We start from the raw sequence: 23995 nt of genomic DNA, 5'->3' as shown, positions 1-23995 counted from the left end.
GAAAGTGTATGGATTAAGTCAAGAGGTCAAGTTCAGCTGGACCTCAGCTGTGGGCTGCGGTTTCTTTGTTGTTTTAAACATTTATCACGATTTTTAAGTGTTTTAGAGCAGGGTGGCTCAGCAGGTAAAGGTACTTGCCACCAAGCCTGATGACCTGAGTTCGGTCTCCAGGACATGCATGGTGGGAAGCAAAGTACCAGCTCCCCAACGCTCTTTGCCCTTGACACAAAAGCCACAGCACAAGTACACCCCCACATAGTCATACACACACACAACAAATAAAGCAATGCCATAAAAACTTCCTAATCTCTTAAACCATTTACTACCTCACATAAAACTGGCATGTTTGCAGAGTACAGTGTGGATGTTTCAACACATTGATATAATATGGATGATTAAACCAATTTAATTAGGGGATCTTTTCTTTAGATTCAGGAGACTTTATTTATATTTAAACTAATTTTTTTAAATCCATTAGACATGATCCTGGAATGGTAAAAGTTCTATGACTGCATAAATATCTGCGAGAGACTGAAATTCTAAAGCCCGGCTGAGGAAGCTTCATGCGAACAGGTGCATAGTTTCTCCATTCCTCGGTCCCAGGATTCTTCCAGCTCAGCGCACCAAGATTCTAATAATCTCCTTTGAATCTGAGACGGGATAACTGCATTCCACCCCAGGTGACAGCTATGAGGAGACCTCTCGGTTTCCCTCGTTCAAAGCTTTCCCCTCCCCTCATCCTTGGGAACTGTATCCACATTGCCCTGGGCAGAACTGACCATGTGGCATGTCCTCCCTTGTGGACATTTGAGCTGTTAGAACCAAGAACAATCCAAAGTTAAGAAGCTGGAATCCCCTTCGAAGGATTAACAAGGGGCAAACCCGGGAAACTTAAGTAAGGACCCGAGAACCCAGGAGACTCTAGCCGCAGTGAAAAGCTCTTGGAGCTGGGCCAGGTTTTCAGAGAAAACCTGCTGACGGGTTCAGCATTTAACAAGTTTGGGTGCCGAGTGAGAGTGAAGAGCGATTTGTATCAGGTGCCTGTCAGAATCAGGTGAGCTCAGAGACCTCCCCAGGGCATCATGGGCGGACAGCATCCCGGGACAGGGATGGCGGAGCTGGACCGCTGACAGCTGGGCGTTTGCCTCCTTGGAAAGTGGCCTGATCAGTTGGCAGTCTGTGATTGGCTGGGGCTTGGCTGTAGCGATTGGTCAAGGCTCAGCTGGTTTTTCACAGAGTCCTAAACTCGTCTTTACATGTGTGTAGCTGCAAAGTTAAGCTGCGGTTCCCAAGTAGAGATTCGGTGTCAGGAGCGCCCCCCCCCCGGCCCCCCCCGCCCCCCCCCCCCCCCCCCCCCCCCCGGTCATGCAGAACGTACTTTGATAACAAGCCCCGCCTCCTGTTCAGGAGACTATGGATTTGAGGAAGTGGGGCGTCTTCCCAGATGGTTCAGATAGAGGCAGTTATGTAATGGCTGGAAGAAGAAAACACTTGGCAATTCAAAGGTAAACATTTCACTAATTGGAGGAGCACACATTCCTCAGGCGAGCCTACAGATGCCATTTTCAGAAGGAGGTATGATTTAAGATGATGAGGTGAGTTCGTTCCTGAGTGAATTTCAGAGGCACCCAACCAAGCTGGTTGAGGTGGACATCTGGTTTGAGAAGACGCTCTCTTTAGCTCCCCACTGTCCCACTGTCCTCTCGGGGACCCTGGCTGTTGTTCCCAGTCCCCTCAAAGGCTGAGGAAGCCAGCAGAATCGCACCAACAAAGCCTAAGACACTGCAGTGGCTTAGACTCCGTAGGTAGGCATTGCGGACAGGGACCGCTTTGGCTTGAGGGTTGCTGGGCCGGAATTCCCGCAGAGAAGGTTCCAGCAATTGGGACTAAATGGTGTGAACCTGTGGGAGCACAGGGCAGGGAGGTGTGCTTCAGGCAACAATTACTTTAGGACAGGCTACCTTTGCTTTAAAATGATAGCATCAGACCAGGCATGACGGTAGACTGAGGAAACTGAGGCCGGAGGAATGGAGCTTAAGACCAGCCTGGGTTACAAGGAGAGCATGGGCCAGCCTGCGACCCTTCCTTCAAACACCAAGGCCGATATTGGATACTATGGTGGTTTCCTCTGGAACATACGGCCATTCCAGGAGGAAGGATATACCCTCTGTAGGTAGTAATAATTCTCCCCCTACAGTGGTGTAGATGAAGACGTTCACTCCAATCATCACAAGGGGAACCCCAGACTGCATGCATCAGCATTTCTTTTTTAAGTCAAAGCACTACCATTTTAACACATTGAAGAGAGCAGTCTATGTATCCTTGCCATCCCCATCCCCCACACCGCCATCGACCTCTTCTTACGCTACAGTGCTTGATACCTTCCTTGACAAAAATCGTCTGCTCTGTTATTGAACACACGTTAAGTTCAAGCTGGCAGCAGAATCCCTTCCCTGCAAATTATCGTCTCCTCTTTCCACATCAGGGGACTCTAAAACCTGTGGCAGGATAGAAAGATGGGGAAGATGATGAGGATGGGAGGGGAAGGGACCACTCACCCCAGAGTCTGGTTGAAGCTCCTCACCTGCTGAGAAGCAACAGTTCCGTCGTGATTGACAATGCTGGCTGTGAAGGTTGCTGACGTAAGGATGATATTCCCTTGCATATACACATTTTGATGTATACATATTTTATTACTAAAATACCAATGACCCAGACTTGAGGCCTATTTGCGTTTGACCTTGAGTAGAGCTTCCTTCCTTTGCCCACTAATTTCCTGGAGGGAAACAATTCTACTAAACTTTGTTTACAGTAAAGATGTCCTACCTTCCAGCTCCCCCGTGTTCCGAGTTTTACCTTATTAACTAACTGTAATCCTGTCATGTGCTCCTTGGGAACCATCCCGTGACCTCCCTCATGTTCCTTAATCACCCTTTGAAGTTCATAGCTTCAAAACCCACCAAAATTTTATGTATGACTGTTGTAACCACAATGACACGTCTCTTACATAAGCCCACACCTTACATAAGCTGTGGGGGTACATCTGTCTGTCTGTCTTAGTCTGGCTCTTAATCATAGTACTTACAGCAGATGTTAAAGAAGTAGCTCTCTGTGAGTTTTCCATCAGTTTGGTCTACATAGCGAGTTCCAGGCTAGCCATGGCTGTGGAGTGAGACCCTGTCTTAAAAACAAAATAACAGCAGAAAAAGAAAAAACCACTGTGTTAAAGATATCTTTTAAAATACCCGATTCTGCATCGCTCTGGTTAGTGCTGAACTTGTCTTCTGATTCAAGTCCACGAATCCCTGTTTGGCCTGAGCTGAGGTCCCGGAAGGACTGAGAGGGGACCCCTGCAGGGCTGCAGGGTGGCAGAGTGGAACTTTGCCTGGGTCCCTGGCCGTGTTTGACAGTGAGACAGGAGCTCAGGGTCGTTCGCGCCTTGATTTTCATATCATACATCACCAAAGAGTGTCCTCCTTGAGTCGCCTCCCCATTTATCTTTTTTCATTCAACCTTAAAAAGAAAGACTTAGCCGGGTGGTGGTGGCGCACGCCTTTAATCCCAGCACTCGGGAGGCAGAGCCAGGCGGATCTCTGTGAGTTCGGGGCCAGCCTGGGCTACAGAGTGAGTTCCAGGAAAGGCACAAAGCTACACATAGAAACCCTGTCTCGAAAAACAGAGAGAGAGAGAGAGAGAGAGAGACAGAGACAGAGACAGAGACAGAGAGACAGAGACAGAGAGAGAGACAGAGAGCTATAAAACAAAAGTGCCTCTAACCTGTAAGTCCCGCTTGCCTAAGGACAGATAACTTTCCTGCAATGCTGGGGGCTGTTGTTCATGTAAGATAACAAGCCTTGTGTTTTCACTTCTGTAAACAAGGTTGGTTGCCCCAACGGTACAGGATGTACTTGACCACACTCAGGTACCAAGCATGTCAGGAGGTATGCTCTCCCCTAACTGGATGAAGGTGGGAAGTATGAAGCCTTGTGGGTTTAGCCTTTATATGCCCCTGACTAATATAATTTGCTGCCATACTCTGGGGATCATGGGCCTGGTATGTGTCCATCGCCCTGGCCAGTAGTTATCTTGCTTCAAATTTGGCTCAAAAATTTTGGCAGTGGTCTTATCCTTGCCTGGTGGGATTAACATTTGATCCCCAAGCCCACAAGGTGAAAGGAGAGACTCAACTCCTGCAAGTTGTTCTCAGACCTCCACATGGACTGAGCATGGACTGAGGGACTAGTGTCAGCATTCAGGTGTTCACCCCGGCCCTCCAGGACCTAGCAGGTCACATCTGCAGCAGCCAAGATGTGACACTGTGACCACAGCAGCCGCTGAGTAGAGCACTCTCCCTATGTACATGCACTATATCCCTCATGCAACACCCTTTGCCTTCCTTTCCCAGAGCAAGACCACACCTAACCAGTTGAGATGTCAGACAACATGTAATCTCGCTTTAGATTTATGAAGTCCAGACTACCGGGTGACCTTCAGAAAGCATTAGGATGTGAACCACCCTTTTTGCTCGCTCCAGTCTACTGCATCAACCAACAAAGTATACATAAACCTCTGTGTGCTGTTCTGTATGGCAAATGTGTTGCTCTGATTGGTCAATAAATAAAATACTGATTGGCCAGTGGCTAGGCAGGAAGTATAGGCGGGACTAACAGAGAGGAGAAAAGAAAGAACAGGAAGGCAGAATGAGGCACTGCCAGCTGCCACCATGACAAGCAGCATGTGAAGATGCTGGTAAGCCACGAGCCATGTGGCAAGGTACAGAATTATAGAAATGGATTAATTTAAGCTGTAAGAACAGTTAGCAAGAAGCCTGCCGCGGCCATACAGTTTGTAAGCAATATAAGTCTCTGTGTTTACTTGCTTGGGTCTGATCAGCTGTGGGACTGGCCGGTGACAGAGATTTGTCCTGACTGTGGGCCAGGCAGGAAAACTCTAGCAACATCTGTGAGGTTTAACATGTAGAAGAGTGATGTGTTTGTCCACAAATTTCTAGGAACCACACATAGGAGACCAAAATCTGTTGCAGTTTTCCAACCAGGAAAAAGTAAGGAGACACACATCCTGGATGATAAACACCCTGTTCAAAGCACAGCCTCCCCAACATCATTACCCGCACTCAGCATACGGCCTTCCCCATGTTACCCTGAAACACTCTCCTTTTCCCTCTGTATAAGCCCATTATTCATGGACCTCAATTCCCCAAGAGAGTCTTTTCTGGGGAGGAAATGATAGATTACCCCAATCTCCTCAGTGTTCCAACTTTTGAATAAACCCAACTTTCTTCCTTCCATTCATATTCCTCCGATACTAGCTTTTGAGTGTTGAGCAGATAGAGTTGGGTCTTCTAATTCTAGGCTAGACCAAGAGCAGCCTCCAACCCTGGATCATCCCAAGAGCTTTCCTGAGGAAGTCAGGGCCCAGAGTTCCCTTGAGCACCACGAGTTAATTAAGAAGAGGCCCTCCAGCCAACTCTACCCCCTTTAATCACAGAAAAGTGACTGCTATGCCTCAGCTCAGATCATGCAAGTCAGTGTTCCAAGAAGGCTTCTGTCGTAGTTAGGGTTTCTATTGCTGCTAAGAGACACCATGACCACAGCAACTCTTATAAAGGAAAACATTTAATTGGGGTGGCTTTCCTGCAGTTCAGAGGTTCAGTCTATTATCATCATGGTGGTACATGGTGGCCTGCAGGCAGACATGGTGCTGGAGAAGTACCTGCAAGTCCTACATCTTTCAGGCAACAGGAAGTGGTCTGTCTCACTGGCTGTGGCTTGAGCATATCTGAGACCTCAAAGCCAGCCTCCATGGTAACACACTTCCTCCAACAAGACCACACCTACTCCAACAAGGCCACACCTCCGATAGTGCCACTCCCTTTAGGGGCCATTTTCTTTCAAACCATAACACCATCTCTTCAAGATGGATGGATGGAGTGACTCTATTCCAGTGAACTGGGATGTGTCATTTTTGTCAAAGGCACTTGATACAAATGACCCTACTATGGAAACCTGATTGAGAACAAGCGGGGAGAAATGTTAAAAGCTTAAGAGATTAATAGATATAGAAAGAAAGGTTGATGGCTAGGAAAGGTTGGTACTTTCACTTGTGTGTTGGGAATTCTCAGTTACTGTCTTTTATTTTATTTTTTGTCCTTTGCGTCTCATTTGATTCTGAATAAATATTATTTTTTAAAAATAAGACTCATTTGGCAATAGAAAAACCAGCTTCAGACATATGAGAGATTTCTACATGTTGGCAAATAAATGCACTCCTAAATAATACAATGGTCAAATAAAATTTTTTAAATATTTTAAACTAAATTGTAATAAAATTATTGCTTACTAAAATGTGTGAGATGCAACTATTGTGGTACCTAGGAGGAAAATTTGTGGCATTAATGTTTAATAGTAGAGAAACAGAAATGTCTGAATTTCATTTAAGCTCCTATCTTAAAAAGCTAAAAAAAAGCAAGTAAACCAAATTACAAATTCAGGCAGAAGTAAGATTGAAAAAGAAAAGCAATAAACAAATAAAAAACAAAAACCACCAAAATAAACCACCGTTTCTAGATAAAAAGTACCCATGCTAAGAAAGTCCGTGGATTCAGAAGTCAGAAGTGTCAGTGGTAATGGTGTGAAGTTCCGGAAGTTGCTTTCTGACTTACCATCCCGAATGCAAGGTCAGCAGCTCCGTGAGAACGGCAGAGGTGGGTTAGGGCCTTTGAAGTCAGGGCAGCCATGAGCTGGGCCCCTAGGGTTAGAGACAAGCAAATGACCTTGTATTGGGTAATGACGACAGCATCGAGCCTCCTCCGCCGCCGCCGCCGATGTTTAATAAGCCTTCGGCCTACTATTTAATTACATTTAATACCATCCTTGTACAACATGGGTAGGTTGGCTCTTACCCCATTTTACAGGTTAGGAAACTAAATTGTGCAAAAGCCAAATGGCTGCCTCAAGGCTATCCAATTTGCCAGTGGGAAACGGAGGCCTGGCATCCAGGTTCTAGGCTAAGTCCAAGGCTGGCTTTTGCAGGCATTTCTTTAAGGTAAATTGGAGCATCGAGACAGACTGTCAATAGCTCGCCATCTAGGGCCGCGACCCTTTCATGCTGCAATGCGGCCAGCTTGATCCTGTACCGGTTTTGTACAGGCAGCCACAGATGCAGGGCATTCAGGGGTTCTGTGGTCCAGGAAACAGTTTCGCTCTGGTGCTCTCCAAGCCCTCCAGCTCTTATGATCTCTCTGCCCTCTTGTCCATGATGTCCCCTAAGCTTTGGGGGTGGGGTGTGATGCGGATGTTCCATTTGTGGCTGAGCACAGAGCACTGACATTTGTTCTCTGTGCTCTGATCAGTTCTGTATTTCTGCGGCATCCTCGGCACAGGGAAGCCTCTCTGAAGATCTAAGAGATGTGTTTGTCTAGCATCAGTCACCCTGTTTATTCAGAAGCGATATGTCATCATTGCAAAAACCTATCTCACAGGGATTCGTAAAATTGGATACTTGATAAGAAAATTCATTTACAAATATGACAAAATGTGAAACAATTGATTAAACAGATATTTACTGAGGTAATTCTGTGTGCTCAGTATACTTGGAGCATTGAGGATGTAGCAGGAGACCGAACATGGAGAAATCCTTACCCTGATGATCTTTTCATGTGAATGGGTAGATTATAATGGATAAACAAGGTGTGTTGGCAAGTGCCCAACAGATTGAAACATGGAAAGGTGATAGGAAATGACTTTGGTGGAAGTCTGAAAACTAAGGCTTACCATTCATTATGCAGCTTTTGACATCTGATGACATTGAGGGACCTTGAATGACTTGATTTCATGTTACTCTCCTCAACATGTTCACATGGATAAGATCTCCCAGCCAAACAGACTACTTTGCCCTGGGGGCTCAGGGCAGTTCCTACAGATGCTTAAGGTGGTGGGCTTTGGTTTCCTGCAGCCACTGGAAATTTTAGAACAAGCTATCCCCCATTTTGGGGGGAACCAGAGGTTATCTTACCCAGACTCCTATAACTTTCCTGTTCATCTCTCTGTTCTGGAGGAGAGCCCTGTGTGGCACATGCTGAATTCGTCCTCCAGGCTGTGAGTGGATATGACTGGTAAGTTGACATAGTCATCTGCCTCAGCTTTCCAGGGTCACATAGCATGTGTTTGGCCTTCCCTGCACCCCCTAGGGCAGGGATCTCTCCCTCATCAACAGGTAAATAGAAGGCCATCAAAACAGCCATGCAGTGCAAAGTTTCTGTTTGTACTGATGAAAACAGTCTGGAGACGAGTGGAGGCAAGGGTTGCACAATACTGAAAACATGTTAAGCTACTGGCTTGTATGCTTCAGATGACTGTATTGGCTAATTTTACATTGTGTCTATTTTTCCATAATAGAAATACATAGTCAAGGCAATGATGAGGATAAGAGTAATATCTTTAAGGGATATTGAGGAAAGACCTTTCTGAGGAGATAGCATGATGGTAAAGAAAGATGGAGGGAGAGGGAAAGAGAGAGGGGGGGATTGAATAAAGAGGGAGAAAGCTGTTTGGAGGTCCATGGTAGCCAGAATGTTCCAGAAACACTGAGTGGGACTACGAAGGAGCAGACAAGCAGGACAGCAGATAAGCTCAAAGAAGTAAAAGGGGATCAAATGCTGTACCTGTGGTATCTACTGTGCTCGGTGGCACACACACACCTGTAATCCCAGCACTCAGTGTGAGGAACCAGGAGGGCCAGAAGCTCAAGGTCAGCCTTGATTGTATAGCAAGTTGGAGACCAACTATGTGAGACCTGTCTCACACAAACAAGAAAATCCCACCAGAACATAGAAGATAAGGTAATATAAAACGAAATGAACCGATGAGAAGCAGCTCCCAGGAACTTGCTGAGGCCACTTGACCGACCACCGGTGGAGTGGACCATTGTTCACCCATGCCAAACCTGGACTCCTCACTGCGTGCACTGTCCTTTTCTCAACATGCAGGACACACAGGACGCTCAGGAAAGGAAGGTCTGTAAAAACTAACCTGGAATGGTTGGGCACTGTGACACACATCTCATCCCAGAACTCAGGAGGGCCAGTCAGAAGGATAATGAATGCCAGGCTACCTGGGCTATCTAGCCAGACATTGTCTCCAGCACATGAAGAAAATTCACCTGTAATACATGTGACTTCAGTTTCTAATTGTAATCTTCTTGTAACTCTCAGAATTAAAAGAAAAAGCATGTTTTATGTAAATGAAGTTCAAATGAAAATATAATAGGAAGGAAAAATCACTATTTGGAAATGAATTATTTACTTTCAATTTTTCATAGTATGTATTATGTGTTGGGCATATTCTGTCCTTATCTCTCACACACACCTTTCTCTCTGTTCCTGTTAATCTCTTGCCCCTAGACAGTTTTACTCTTCCATTCATGTCATGTATACATACATGATTTTAAGTATGTCTCTATATAAGATCTTTGAACCACAAATGACAGAAAACATGATATTTGTCTTTCTGGGTGTCTTAGTTAGGGTTTCTATGGCTGTGAAGAGACACCATGACCATGGCAACTCTTACAAGGAAAACATTTAATTGGGGTGGCTCGCTTACAGTTTCAGAAAGTTCAGTCCATTATCATCATGGCGGAGAGCATGAGGCTGTGCAGGCAGACATGGCGCTGGAGCCGAGAGTCCTACATCTTGCAGGCAACAGGAAGTCGACTGACACACTTCCTCCAGCAAGGCCACCCCCACTCCGACAAAGCCACCCCTCCCAACAGTGCTGCTCCCTAGGAGATTACGGGGGCCAGTGCCATTCAAACTACCACGCTGGGGATTGGCTTAATCTGGTCATCTGCAGCTGTGTCCATTTTCTTACAGCATGACTTCTTTCTTCTTTATGGCTCAAAAAAAAATTCCTTTGTGTATGCACCACATTTTCGTTATTCACTTCCCTGTTGTTGGACCCCTGGGTTAGTTCTGTAGCTCAGCTATTATGAATAGGTAGCCCCGTGGCATGTGGACTTCAGGTTGTTGTTGGGGGGCAATACCCAGGGAAACCCAGCTTGGTGTTTCTCATCTTCCACCAAGGGAAGCTTTCTAACAATACGTTAGCCACACATTCTCCCACCGTGAATCTTCTCTGCCGCTGCCTTGCCCAGCGAAACAATGCCTGTTGTCCAGGTCCGGTGCATTTTTCTAGCATCGAGTACTTCACAATTTGTCCAGGACGCTTTAACTTCATTCATATTACCACCTGTCATCTTCACAAAATCCTTCGGTGATGGGGGAGTCCGAATTACCATTTATTGAATGTGACTTAAATACGAAGGAGCCTTGCTCACAAAATCCACAGGCCCAGCTTTCTTGCTTGGGATGCGTGCCTAGCACAGAGAAAGGAACTCACTGTGCTCTGTCCCACCTCTGGCCTCCCGCCCTCTGGTCCCTGACTTGGCCTTGGCTGCTGGCTGCCCTGCTCCTGCCTGGGGATGCTCCTGAATCCAGGCATGAGTAGTGCCTGGTTCTCCTGGTGGACAGAGGTTGTCCTCTGAGTGAAGCTCAGTGAGTCTGGCAGACTTTGCTTGTGGGATGAGTGTATCCTCCCCTGAGGGGCTTGTCATTAAACAGCCAAAAAAGGCAGCAAGACAGGCTCTAGCCCAGTGGCTCTCAACCTTCCTAATGCTTCAATCTTTTAATGCAGTTCCTTATGTTGTGGTTACCCCAGACCATAAAATTATTTTTTATTGCAACTTTATAACTGTAATTTTGCTATTGTTATGAGTCATAACATTAATGTCTGATATGCAGGATGGTCTTAGATGACCCCTGTGAAAGGATCGTTCAACCCCCAAAGGGTCATGACCCTCTAATAGTGACCCCAGGAAAAGGAGAAATCTTTCCCCGCTTCTGCCTTTGTAGAAAAGGTCTGAATTTTTAGGTTGCACCCGACAGGACAAACTGAGCAGCTGGGTCCGACCTTGCAAATACTGCCTCATTGATCCATTTCATAATTAGGCTGATTTACAGGTGTCAAGGAATCAGGCGTGCTGAAAGCTTACGTGACTTGTCACAGCACAAAGTGATTACTGCTGGAGCTAAGTGGGGGACTTTGGACAGTGAGAGAGGCAGAAGGGTGTCCAGGGATGGCAGGAGTGGAGGGTGTGGGGAGTCAGGGCTCTGGTGACCCCACTGTCACAGGAGCAGAGACAGATCCCTGAGGCTTATTGGTCAACCAGTTTAGTTAAACTGATGAACTTAGCTGGGCGGTGGTGGCGCACACCTTTAATTCCAGCACTCGGGAGGCAGAGGCAGGTGGTTCTTTCCTCTGTGAGTTCAAGGCCAGCCTGGTCTCCAAAGCAAGTTCCAGGAAAGGCGCAAAGCTACACAGAGAAACCCTGTCTCGGGAAAAAACAAACAAACAAACAAACAAACAAACAAACAAACAAACAAACAAACAAATTGATGAACTTTAGGTTCACGGTGTTAGGTCTCACAGAAACCTGAGACAAATGGCTGAGGCGCCTATTAACACATGAAAGTGGACACTGGCTGCCAGGATCTCTCAGTATTGCAAATGGCTGCTACAGAGTCCTGGCTCCTCTCAGCACTTCTCACCCCACCCCACCCCACCCCACCCCTGCCCCACCCTAAACCCTCCCAGCCCCTGGGTTTTGTTTGCCTCCCTTCCCTCAGCTTTTCCTTGTGTAACTCAGCCATTTTGCCCACCCTTCTCCATTCTCGGTTCTTCTCCTTCTGCTGGACCCCTCTCTCGTCCCTCTCTCTTCTCTTTCTTTCTCAATGCCCCCCCCACCATGGTCCAGTCTATTCTTCTGGCCATGTTCAGTCTGGATCCTTCCAGATGCCTCGGACTCTTCCCTCCTTTGTATCCACAATAAAGACCTTCTCCTCAACCACAGCTAGGAGTGATCACATCCTCAATTTCATTCACACCGAGAGACTCTTCTCAAAAACTGAAGGTAGAGAGTGATTAAGAATAAACACCAGATATGAACCTCTGGCATCGCATGCGTGTGCACATGCCCACACTGTTATGCACACCACACACATTACAATGTATACACACCACACCACACACCGCGCCACACAAGAAAAAAAAAAAAGGAGAAAGAAGACCTATATAACCACTGTATTTTATAATGGTTATAAAAATCACAACCATGGTGTTCTTTTTAAAGATTTAGGTTCTAAAAAATACTTTGACTGTCCCTGGTGGGGTTTTAGAGAATGTGACCAATACCTTTCTTTAAGTGGATTGTCCTATTCTGTTAGCTATTCTGGAACCAAACAACAGCATGGTGATGTATAAGGGACGCAGTGGTCAGAAGACTGGGAAGTCCAAGGATGTGGTTTGGACACCTGCTCAGCTTTTGGTGGTGGTGGGGGGCTTCATGCTGCTTCCTGTCATAGCAGAAAGAAAATCTGCTTTGCGTGAACCTACAAAGACGTATTGCAATAGCCTCCTGTCATGAGAACTTGTTCTAGAATAAAGACATTAATCAGCTTGTGAAGGCACATTCTTCATGACCACATGCCTTTTCACAATCCCACCACCTCCACATGCTATTAGATTGGGGATCAAGTCTCAACGTGAGTTTGGGGTGGGTGAAAATAATACTAACCATCGCAAAAGGTTCAGAAGCTTTTTAAAGTAGCTCTAGGGTGAGTCAGTTAGCAAAAGGATTTGAAAGCAACCTTGTCCACTTACTGTTGTGGTTCCCAGTCTAGGGTTCATCCTGTGGTTCAGATGAGAACATCATGTAGAAACGGAAGGAAGGATTCCTCTTCTTAGCCTGGTGCTGGCATTGCAATGATATCACCCTTGGGCCAACATGTAGGCTACATAGTCATGTCAAGAAAGTACAGATCCTATGCTTCTAAGCCATTGCTTTCTGAGACCCCTATTTCATAGATGTCTACAACAGAATGTCAGGGAGGTCACCCCATATTCTTTAAAAGAGGGACAAATAAAAGGATTCTTAGCTGTTATATTAAATATTGGATGTTTTCATTGTTGTTATTAAATATTGGATAGGAACAATTCATGAGAAGGGCTTATTTTGACCGATCTCAGGAGATTTCAGTCCATCACAGGAGGGAGGTACCAAAGATCTTTATCTATATCTTGGCAGATAAGATAATAGAACTCAAGAGCCCAAGTCAAAGGCAGATGTCACCTTCAAGGCCCTCCCCCAATGACACTTCTGCTAGCAGGGCCTCAGTCACAAAGGTACTACAACCTCCCATACAATGTCACTCTCTGGAGATCATGAGTTCAAATACACCACAAGCCAGTGGAGGACATTCATATTCAAATCACAAAATTAAGCCGTCCTTTCACAGAGCTCTTTGGGAAAGAGGAAAAGGATGTGGATAGTCTGGGCTGTCTCAAGACTCACAAGATGGCAAACACACATTGAGTGGTGTGAAAAGTGTGTGTGTACCCCCCTTGTGTGTTCTGCCTACTGGCCCAGTCTCTGGCGTACCTGTTAGGCTACGAGGCCTAAATGCTGTTGCTGATGACAGTGTCAAGAGAGATCACACAGCACACGCATAAACTGTGTTTCCATGGGAAAGGGCAGGAACACTGCACAGAAGATTGCTAGTTGCCCGGGTAACCTGAAGGACACAGATGAAAAGAGACACGAGGCGAGAACATGAAGGCCAAGTTCTGTGGGACGCTGTGCTCTGTGCTGAGCGTTCCCTGATTGCATTCAGACCTCAAACACCTGGGGACATGTTCAGGAAGGTTGGCTACCCTTGTCAGGAGACCACACCAGAGTGTGATCCGAGTGAAAAAACACACAGCTCTTGTTCACCATTGCACAACACTTACTCTTAGGAGAGTCCAGAAGAAAGCCACAGAGTCGCCTACCTCATCCTCGTACAGGGGCTTCTGTTTGGACAGTCCGGTAATCCTCAGACATGCAAGACCATCCCTCTGATTTGTTGGCACAGGTCCACTCTCAAGTTTGTTCTGAAGTGACAACTTGTCTTAGTCACTGGTCCATTGCTGGCAAGAGATGTCATGACCAAGGCGACTCTTACAAAAGAAAGTGTTAAATTGAGGGACTTGTTTGCCATTTTAGAGGCTTAGTCCATTATCATCATGTGGGTAACATGGTACTGGAACAGTAGCTGAGAGCTGCAACCTGATCCATAGGCTGAGAGAGAGAGAGAGAGACACTGGCCTGGTGTCAGCTGTTGAAACCTCAGCCCACCCTCCTATGTATCAGCAAAGCCACACCCACTCCAACAAGGCCACACCTCCTAATCCTTCTCAAATAGTGCTACTCCCTGAGGACTAGGAATTCAAATACGTGAGCCTATCAGGGCCATTTTTATCAAACCATCACACTACTGTTCTTTTTCTTTTTTAGTATTCTTTTTCTTTTATTGAAAATGGATTTTTTTTCATATAACATATTCTAATTACAGTTTCCCCTCCCTCAAGTCCTCCCAGTTCCTTCCTACCTCCTGTGGCTCCTCACACTTTCTGTCTCTCCTTAGGAAATAAACAGGCTTCTAAGGAATAATAAAAAACAAATAAATAAAATAAACAAAATCAGACAAATTGGAATAGAACTAAATAAACAGAAGAAAGAGAACCAACGAAAAAGCAAAAGGAAAAATACATATAGACACAGAGACACACGCTCTCACACACGATCCCATAAGAACACCAAACTGGAAGCCATATTGTATGTAAAACATTATGAGACAAAGAACCTCCAAAGATGTCATTGAGCTTGTTGGGTCTTGCCCATCTACTGCTGGACATGCTGCCCTTAACGGCTGTTTATTTTCCCAGTAAGACTCCCTTGGAGAAACTAATTTTTCATTTGTGAGTGGTTATCACTTGAGGTAACTTCTGGGTTAGGGATGGGGACATGTGTCTACTTTCCTCTCAGCTGTAGGACCCCATCTGGTGCAAGCCCTGTGTATGCTGCCTCCGTCTCTGTACATTCATGTGAGGGTTGGTCATGCTGTGTTTAGAAGGCCTTATTTCCTTTGTGTGACTACTATTTTTTTTTCATGATAGGGTTTCTTTGTTTAGCCTTGGCTGTCCTGGAACTCACTCTGTAGACCAGGCTGGCCTCAAACTCACAGAGATCTGCCTACCTCTGCCTTCTGAGTTCTGGGATTGAAGGCATGCATCACCATGCCCGGCTTGACTACTGTTCTTCATATGGGTTTCTCTTCCTAGTTCCCTGCATAGGCTAGCAGCTCACTAAGTGTTTGAAAGCATGCTGATCCATCTTTCCCCATCACTGGAGTTTTCTAAGTCAAATCCCTCTTCAGAGGTAAGCAAAGATTCATTGCCATTATTAAATCAAAATGAGACTTCCAAAACGACATTCCAGAAAGCTGTAAGAAGGATGGTGGCACTGGGACAGTGACGTGGTATTTTAGAGGGGCCTCCCTGAAAGGGACAATATTTCCTAGTGGTCATGCTTGCAAGTCAGTATCACGAACTCTTCAATACTTTTCTAATGAGAAAGGGGACTTGAGGCTCTCTCTCTCTTGTGAGAGACTTGTGCCTCTGACCAACAGAAGAGTGAGAGCCATGTTATGTGCCTGTAGGTCATGGAAGATCAACACCAGTTCGCCTAATGACTAGAATACTCGTCTTGAGTACTAAGTGTGACTCCTTGTTTCCATAACGCTGTGAGAAAGCCCAGTGTGTACAAAGAGTAGGGATACCATTCACTGATCCAAGCTGGGCAGCCTTTGAATCATCCCAGCACAGGCATAAGGCATGAGTAAAAACACACAGACATCTGAGCCTCGTGCCACAAACGATTCAAGTGCCACAGATGACCCGAGTGACTCAGACAATCCTAGTCCCAAGCCATTCAAGTCTCCTCTCTGCTGTTTGAATCTCCGCAGCTGAGGCCTGGAGATTATGGGATAGAGCCAAGCAATCTCCACCATTGTCCTAATCTGAATTTAAAAATAGGATTTATTTTATTTTTAATCATGTGCATGTGCGTGAAGTGCCTGCCCTACCCAGAGGCGTCCAATTCCCCTGGAGCTGGATGTATAAGCTGTTGTGAGCTGCCTGCCATGGGTGCTGGGAACAGAACCCAGATCCTTTGGAAGAGCAGCATATGGTTGTAACTGCTGAGCCATCTCTACAGCCTCCTAATCTGAATTCTTGGTGCTTGACAAATAATTCCTATTTCATACTACTAAATTCAGGTTTCTCTAATATAAAACAATAGATAATTGGGCTGCTTTGTTTGATAAGTACTGGGTATCTGATAACTATAAATCATATTATTTTAAAATCATTATGTATTCCATTTGCTAGACATTGGATGTCTTAGTTAGGGTTTCTACTGCTGTGAAGAGACACCATGATCATAGCAACTCTTATAAAGGAAAGCATTTAACTGTGGGTAGCTTACAGTTTCAGAGGTTCAGTACATTATTATCATGGCAGGAAGCATGGCATTATGTAGGCAGACACGGTGCTGGAGAAGGAGCTGAGAGCTCTACATCTTGATCTACAGGTAACAGGAAGGAGTCTCTGTCCACACTGGGCATAGCTTGAGCATAGGAAACCTCGAAGCTCACCATCACAGTGACACACTTCTTCCAACAAGGCCACACCTACGCCAACAAGCCACATCGTTTAATAATGCCACTCCCTACCAGCTTAGAGGTGCCAATGACATTCAAACTATCACATAGGGTAAACATGAAAAGTCAAGAATGGTGCATAGTGATGGGGTTGTAGCTCAAATAGTTGAGCATTTTTCTGTATGTATGCTGTACTAGGTTTAACTTCTGGTACTATGGGAAAGAATGATGTATCTACTTTATCACGACTCGGTGAATCCAAGCTTTGGATCCCATGCTGTGTTGTTTACTTTTGCATGGCTGTGACCAAAATCCTTGACAGAAACAACTTTAGGGAAGAAAGACATATTTTGGCTCACAGTTTCAGATACATTTCAGTCCTTCGTATAGAGGGGAAGATCCAATGGTGGAAGTAGCTCAATCTGTAGCAGTAGGGGCTTGCACGGGTGGCTGTTCACATGGCAACAGGCAGGACATAGAGAGAGGGCACGTTGGGAACACAAATGGATATACAGTTCAAGGATTCACACTCGTGACCAACTTCCACCAGCCAGGAACCCATTTTCTAAAAGCTCCTCAGCCTTCAAAGAGTGCCATACTACATTTTGTAGTGTGGGAAGGTGCTATGCTAGCCATTGGGGAAGAAAAGAAGAGAAGAGTCTTACCCAACGCTGGATTCCGTAAGCTGCCGTACTGAACGGGCAGGTAAGATGTGTCCGCCAGTGCCCCAGTGGCATGGCTGTTGCGGGGCTAACCACTACTCTCTGCTTGGCTTTGAGGACTGTTCCACAGTATGGAACCCATGCTTGAAACTGTGAAAATGGTCAGAACTGGTTGTGGGTAGCAGTAAACACAGAGACTCATAACTGATCAAGATACTGAGAAGAGGTGATCAAATGCTCAGTTCTAAACGGAACAGCTGTATCAAGCTCTGCCATCACAAGGTTCAGGTAACATCATGGAAAAGAGGGCAGATGCTACCGTGGGTAGGTGGCCCATGCTCTGCACCTACAGTCCCACACTTATGTGCATATGGGTAGCACTAATTGTTGCCCATTATATTATTATTATTATTATTATTATTATTAAACTCACTGGGTTATAATAAGGACACAAATTTGGGAAGAAGCCATGTTGAGAGTGGTAGGTAGGTATGTTCAAAAAACATATGTATTTCTGAAATTCTCAAAGAATAAATAAAAAAATTACTAAAATAATAGCACCAAGAGGTAGAGACTGAGCATTGAAAACATTATCCTCAGGCCGCATTTCAGATTCAAAACATGGCACATGGACTTAATACCATCTGTTAGGGCTGCCACTAAATGGATGAGAGGCTCAGTGTTGTGTGGCCTTCGCTTCCGCATCTGGTCCCGAGAGACTGCATTAGATGATCCTCTCAGAATTGATGCTTTACTGTATTAGACATGAGCTGAATGCAGAAACCAAAACCAAACCAAAACAAAACAACAAAAACACACTGTTACCCCACACCAGAGTATATGGTAGTGTTCTTTACAAAAGCTAGAAAACAGAGACAGCCAATGTACATTCGCAGAAGTATAAAAACACAAAGTGTGGTACGTTCTTACAAGGGATGTCGTTCAGCACTAAGACGGAAGTGAGTGCTAAAGCATGACTTGGATGCACCTTGAAACTTTCACCCTTCCGGCAAGACGACAGGCACGAAAGGACAGATGTTTTATCAGTGCGCTCCCACAAGTCACCTAGACTAGGAAAACACAGAGAGGAGAGGAGAGGTCACCCGAGAGGGACTGCGGAGCTATTGCTTAATGAGTCCAGAGTTCTGTTTGAGATGACAAAGATTCTGGACACCCATGCTGACGGTGGCACATCAAGTGTCACAATCACTAAATTAGATGCACAAAATGGTTGAAATGTAAATTTTGTCATGCCTGTTCTGTCATGATAAAAGTTTCATCTTTTCCCATTAACCTTCCGCTCTGGAGCCCTGACCTCTCATCACCAGAAAGAACAAGGACGGATGCCCTAGCTCCAACCCCTGCTGTCACCCAGGGTGCTCTGGAAATAGCTTCTGTCTTATCCTTGGTCCCCTCCAGTGCCACTCAGCTCAGCCATCTCATCCCTGGAAATCCCTGGCTGCACCAGCGGAGGGCAGAGGGGCTCCTGTGATTATCTGAGTCTTAGCATCTTCCCCTGGGGAGGAAAAACAGTACAAAAGTCAAAGGACAATATTCCAGGCGTGAAGGAGCAATCTGGTTAGATTCAGAGCTTAATGGCAACCCAGTTCCTCCTTACAAACAGTGCTATACTTGTCTCCATAAAACTTATCTTCAACATGGCACTTTTGGTTCATCTGTGGGACAAGGAATTTCTAGAAATGAAAACAGCACCCTAATAAAATGGGCTTAGGAAGCCTCGGACTTGAGTCTCCTTAGTGTGGGCAGCTGCTATCAGCTCATTAGAACTGGCGTGAACTATGAAGACCATCCAGCTGCAGTTTTTGATGCGGTCCAATAGAAGGGCCCTGAGCATAAAGCCCGGTGACCTGAATTTAAATCAAGACACTGCCGTAGGCTCCATCAAGTCAGGGCATTTATCTCTTTTACTTGCTTTGCTTCATCAGCAGATGAGGCAATTGGAGGAGATAAACCCTCCAATCACTTCCCCGTGTCTATGATTCACCTATTCTCTGGTTGTATATTCTTTTTGGTCATTCGGGAATAAGGAAGTGACCTTAATACTTGGAAATCATTGTGTAGAGATCACGTCTGTTCTTTCTCGGTGGGTAATTTCTGTCTTTTGGCTTCTGTGAACAATTCTGTGTGAATATCTATACAGCGTTAATCCTGTTTTTTGCGTTTGGTTTATGTATGACCTGTTAAACTCACCAATTCCTTGAAGGGTGATGTCTCCCATGATTGGATGAGGACGAAAAGGCCACACATCCCGAACCTCTCACAAGTGGCCACAATGACAGATGCTACTCAGGCCATGTGCCGTGGCTTGAATCTGGTGTGGCAGGCCTATAATCCCATCCACTCAGGAAGCTGAGACAAGACGATCACAAGTTCCAGACCAGCCTGGGCAACTTAAAGAGACCGTCTCAAAGGAAAAGTACAAGAAGTGTTGGGATATCTTACACATTCCTTGTCCTGTGTACGAAAGCAAAAGCATCCAAGAAGTTGAAAATAAGATGTGTAGAGACAATATATAATACTATATGATACAAAATTGGCCTCAGCATGTGACTTGTCTCGTTGGAACGGGGGCTTTGTCTTTCTGTTTATCTCCTTTCTGCAGTGGAGCGTTTGATCCCCAGCTTCAGGCCCTCTCGGGGCTTTGCCCTTCATAAGGCTGCTTTACCTGGACGATATGACCTTGCTGGGAGTCAGGGGAGTGGGAACAGACTGCAGTCCGTGACAGACCCACATGGGAACAGAAATATCTGACACCTCCCCCCACCCCTTCCTCACAACAACTCTGAAAGGTCACTAGCTTCAGATTTAGGGGCTGTGTGCAAGCACCATGCCCCTCAGCTGGAGAACTCAATCCTTCTCTCTGAAACAGAGATCAGACAGCATGCTACAGCTTCCACAGCACTGAGACAAAACACACAGTCTAATATGCATAGGAAAATAATAGAGGAGATCCTGGTGGCTTTGACAGGGGTCTTTGGTGAAGCCGAATTGCAGCCAGATTCCTGCCCTGTCCAGCCTGCCTTCTCTGCTGCCTCCCACGGGAGTTGGTCCCAGGGCAGCCTCCAAGGAAAGCCTGCAGGCTAGCTTCTGTTTTGAGGCTGTTTCCCAGGCAACGCGACTTGTGTCACTCAGCTAGCCCTCCCAACGACATCATGAAACAGATCAATGTGTTGTGAAGCTTGTGGGAGGAATGTTTCTGGTCATCCACGCAGAAAACAACAGAACCAAGTTGTAAGCCCAGGCGGTCCAGTTCTGGATCCCTGCCTCAAGCTACTCTTGTCTGGCTTCCTTGATTCTGCATGCAACAAACACATGTTTAGAAAGTATCGTACAAGTGCCTATGTGCTGAGCAGTTTGCACGTCTCCATGCATGCCTAGAGAGATGAATGCAAGTGTAGACCCAGTAAAATGACTTTCAAAATCAGTGACTGTCATTAGCAATGAATTGTCAGCAGCTCTAAATCTACCCCTTCCAAATGCTTATGGAGCTAGCGATGAGGACGCATGAGGAATGTTCTGTGACATGCTACAGGTAAGAAGAATGGACCGTCCAGTGCAGTTCCAAAGAGTCACACAGATAAGAGAAGCTGTCTTCCACATGCCATGTTCCTGTCCCAGTAGGGGTGATGACTAAGGGTAGGACCACAAGCACCCCCAGGTGTGTCCCGGTACCTCCGGTGACCCTCTCCCACCTTGCCTGTTGGTGCCGAGGCGTGCTCAGAGGCCACCAGCTATAGAGAGACATTTGCTGGTCTGAGCTGGAACTAGTGGGACAGGCCTGTCATCTCAGCTCCTTGGGAAGCCACGCCCAGGCTAGGCTGGGCCACATGAGACTCCCCTTCCCCCCAAATAAAAAAGTACAAAAAGGACTGGGGGTGTGGCCTAGTGGTAGTAATCCTGGAGGCCCTGGGTTTAGTCCTCTGTGTATGGGGGTGGGGTGGGGTTGGGAGTGGAGGGATGGCAGAAAGAAGGACCCAGGGTCAGGGAGGAAGAAAGGAAGGAAGGGAGGTGCGCTGGCCAGTTTTATGTCAACTTAACCCAAACTAGAGTCATCAAGAGAGGAGGCAGCCTCAATTGAGAAAATACCTTCATAAGAGCAGGCTGTAAGACATCATCTTAATTAGTGATTGATGGGGGAGAACCCAGCCCATAGTGGGTGGTGCCACCCCTGGGCTGGTGGTCCTGGGTTCTTCTATTAGGAAGCAGGCTGAGCAAGCCATGGGGAGAAAGCCAGTAAGCAGCTTCCCTCCATGGCCTCTGCCTCAGCTCCTGCCTCCAGGTCCCTGCCCTGTCTGAGTTCCTGTCTCGACTTCCCTTGATGATAGACTGTGACGTGGACGTGTAAGCCAAATAAACCTTTTCCTCCCCACCTTGCGTCTTGGTCATGGTGTTTCATCACAGCGGTAGTAGCCTCCTGACCAAAGCACGAGGGAATGAACCCATCACCTGTTTCAAGGAGGTGTGGTCTAGTTCCAGGGAAACCCAGCAGAAGTGTCTTGGGTAGACCCGTGCCCGGTATAGTGACAACAGAGAAGTTTCTAGACCTAGCTCAGCTCAGCTAACACCGCTCAGTGGTCCTAGGAGAACTATAGGTCCACCCCAGCTTGTTTTTCTCAGGAGCGTTTGTTCTTCTTTCTTATAAAGCCACGGTGATAAACGTGGCCTGGAGACCACAGGTCCATTGACCGAAGCACATGGTCACAGTTCCTGGAAGGAGAAGCTCAGAGTGGAGATTATTGGCTTGTTCATTTTGAATTTAAAGTGTTTTGTAATCTTACCTTTCTCGCCACAGATATTTCAATCTCACCTGTATCATTAGTGGCGTCACACTTCTTCTTGCGGGCATATATTTGCTTAGTCGTTGTGGGCACGTAACAGTGTACTGTGAGCTGCAATGGCTAAAGCTTTCTTCATGAACCCCCGCCCACTGGTAAGGGCGAGAACAGCCCAAAGTCCTGTGCAGAAGAGCACAGACTCCTCATGGTTACGACAGTTGCACCATGGCTCACTCCACAGTGCCTTTTCCCCCTGGCCTTGGTTATGGATCTACCCACTGAAGCTTGGTTGGGCTGAACGGTGGACCACAACTGAAGACAGTGACCCTACAGCCCTCCATCTACCAGTAGCCAATAGTTCTTCAGGGAGAGGGAGGGGCTCCATGACTGACAGGTCGGAAGAGCCTCGCTTGCGCAGGCTCAGTGCAGGCATCCACAGCTCTGAGTTCACGGCAGCAAAGGCTGTGCCGTGTTTAGAGGGTGGCATTTCCAAGGTCTCCTCCCTGTCTTACATTCTCTCTGTGCCCTCTTCTTGGGTGTCCCCTGAACCTTAAAGGAGGGTTGTTACATCTTTTCTGTAAATAGTGATACTGCTACAGATGTTGATAAGGATTGATGACAAACTAATATATTCTCTATATTTTCTCTCTCTCTCTCTCTCTGTTTCCCTCTCTCTCAGTCTGTCTGTCTGTCTCTGCCTGTCTGTCTCCCTCTCCCTCTCTTTCTCTCTCTCTCTCCATTATTTTTGGCCACACTGTAGGTAAACCTAGTTTTCAAAAACCAACTTCCGTGTCTCTGTTCCATTCTGTTTTGCTTTGCTGTTCTGTTCAGTCAAGTAGAGAGCGCAGGGCCCGTATGCAGGTTATAGACACATGAGCTTAATGATTCTCTAATCTCTAGGCCAAAGGTCTCAGATTGGAGGTCAGAGGAACAAATTCAGCTTGCAGGTAAAACAGATTTTTTTTTTTTTTTTTTTTTTTTTTTTAAATTTACCAGAATTTTTTTTTTTTTTTTTTTTTTTTTTGGTTTTTCGAGACAGGGTTTCTCTGTGTAGCTTTGCGCCTTTCCTGGGACTCACTTGGTAGCCCAGGCTGGCCTCGAACTCACAGAGATCCGCCTGGCTCTGCCTCCCGAGTGCTGGGATTAAAGGCGTGCGCCACCACCGCCCGGCCAGATTTTTAACTTAAATAACGTTGTAGTTAGAGCTTGAGTTAGCTCATTAAGTAAACTTCCAGATTTCCAGTCTTTTTAAAAATTTCCAAGGATCCGACCTCGTTTCCACATTGTATCACTTGGATGGGCCAAAAGAGAGGCTTCTTTTACCCAGGGCCTATGGGCCCCGACTCTGCCTAAGTCCCTGGCATCTCCCATTGCAGCCTTACCACTGAGAACGAGTGCTAACTCCCAGGGTCCATATACACCTGCACATCCTTCCTATGTCCTTAAATTGCCTGCTACCCAAAAGTCTTTCAAATGGATTATGTCTTGTTTTCCAAAGTACGCGATTACTATCCTAGCCAATGGGTCAAAAGGCACATGTGTTTAGGTGGGATTGGGGTTACCCCAGAGCTCTTAATTGCCCCAAATTGTTCAGACTCTGGGGTTGGTCTGTGGGCCCAGGGAACTGATGGGCCACTGGTCATGTTCAAGGTTTGGCTTTGCAGCGTTCTTGGGTGGAGCTGAGCGTGCGGGCTGTGTCTTTGCTGACAGTGTCCTCCTGGCTGTCACTCTACAGGACAGCCTGCAAAGCCTTGCGGTATTTCTTCATTCCTTGCCGCTGGCCACCAGAGTTTTATCTTACCCTGTCCTTATCTCTGATGTCACTTATACCTGGAACATACTCCTCAGGATTCACAGATCAGTACTCAAAAAAAAAAAAAGCATGGGAAATGAAGATAAGAAATTACTGTGAGGGCTGGCGA

The 23995-nt window shown here is 46.2% G+C and overlaps 1 long non-coding RNA gene across 5 annotated transcripts; it reads right to left on the bottom strand.

Annotated features, from left to right (window-relative positions):
- Positions 1-419: 419 nt before the first annotated feature.
- LOC107401492 (uncharacterized) lies at positions 420-22982 on the bottom strand. 5 transcript variants are annotated; one of them, XR_013045308.1, is made up of 10 exons: positions 16441-22982; positions 14504-14554; positions 13905-14072; positions 13516-13648; positions 12738-12828; positions 12270-12510; positions 6683-9180; positions 3086-3181; positions 2382-2498; positions 1629-1901 (listed from the first exon to the last, which is right to left on the bottom strand). It is a non-coding gene; the product is annotated as an uncharacterized LOC107401492 (long non-coding RNA). The 5 variants fall into 5 exon arrangements; XR_013045311.1 differs by having other exon boundaries at positions 420-9180; positions 12270-12430; positions 12738-12850; positions 16441-22966; XR_013045310.1 differs by having other exon boundaries at positions 420-9180; positions 12270-12430; positions 16441-22960.
- Between the last annotated feature and the right edge of the window lie 1013 nt (positions 22983-23995).

Source organism: Peromyscus maniculatus, chromosome 17, assembly GCF_049852395.1.
Source record: "Peromyscus maniculatus bairdii isolate BWxNUB_F1_BW_parent chromosome 17, HU_Pman_BW_mat_3.1, whole genome shotgun sequence".
Taxonomy (NCBI): Eukaryota; Metazoa; Chordata; class Mammalia; order Rodentia; family Cricetidae; genus Peromyscus; species Peromyscus maniculatus.
The sequence above is the reverse complement of the archived record's forward strand: the minus strand, read 5'-3'. Positions and strand labels throughout refer to the sequence as shown.